The sequence below is a fragment of the Eurypyga helias genome, unplaced genomic scaffold (assembly GCF_000690775.1).
Source record: "Eurypyga helias isolate BGI_N326 unplaced genomic scaffold, ASM69077v1 scaffold6747, whole genome shotgun sequence".
Taxonomy (NCBI): Eukaryota; Metazoa; Chordata; class Aves; order Eurypygiformes; family Eurypygidae; genus Eurypyga; species Eurypyga helias.
In genome coordinates, this window is record NW_010260993.1 from 1147 (window position 1) to 1698 (window position 552).

At 59.4% G+C, this 552-nt stretch overlaps 1 non-coding gene across 1 annotated transcript; it reads left to right on the forward strand.

Annotated features, from left to right (window-relative positions):
* Positions 1-271: 271 nt before the first annotated feature.
* On the forward strand, positions 272-353 carry TRNAS-AGA. The gene has a single exon. It is a non-coding gene; the product is annotated as a tRNA-Ser (tRNA).
* The last annotated feature ends 199 nt before the right edge of the window (positions 354-552 follow it).

Sequence of the window (552 nt, forward strand, 5' to 3'; positions counted from 1 at the left end):
CTTCTTGCGTGGAACAGTCAGGATGAGGGGGAGGGTGAAATCCTGCCCCAGTGGCAGGATAGCCCAGCTGCAGGGCTGAGGAGAAGGTGCTGGCAGCTGCAGGTGTAGTCCCTGTGCTTTGTGGCTCCTCTGGAAGCCTGGCAGAGGTGCCTGTCATGCTGAGCGGAGGTGTGAAATGCAGGGCTTCGAGTGGAGCCTGGCCCTGGCTCTCGCAGGGAGCAGGGTGCCATGGCACAGCCCGTGAGCAGCAGGGCAGGGAGGGCTGGAGCAGGTAGTTGTGGCCGAGTGGTGAAGGCGATGGACTAGAAATCCATTGGGGTTTCCCCGCGCAGGTTCGAATCCTGCCAACTACGGGGCGCAGATCCCTTTTGGGCTCCCTGCAACGCTGCACACGTGGGACTCGGTTCTGTACCTGGGTTCTGGGACACGGAGACCCCACAGAGTGGAGAGGAGAGTGGGAGAGTTCCTAGAGAAGCAAAACCCTCCTTTTCTGAAGGAAAAGGAAGAAAAGCAGAAGACAGTGTGTTCTGTCAGGAGTGGGATTCGAACCCA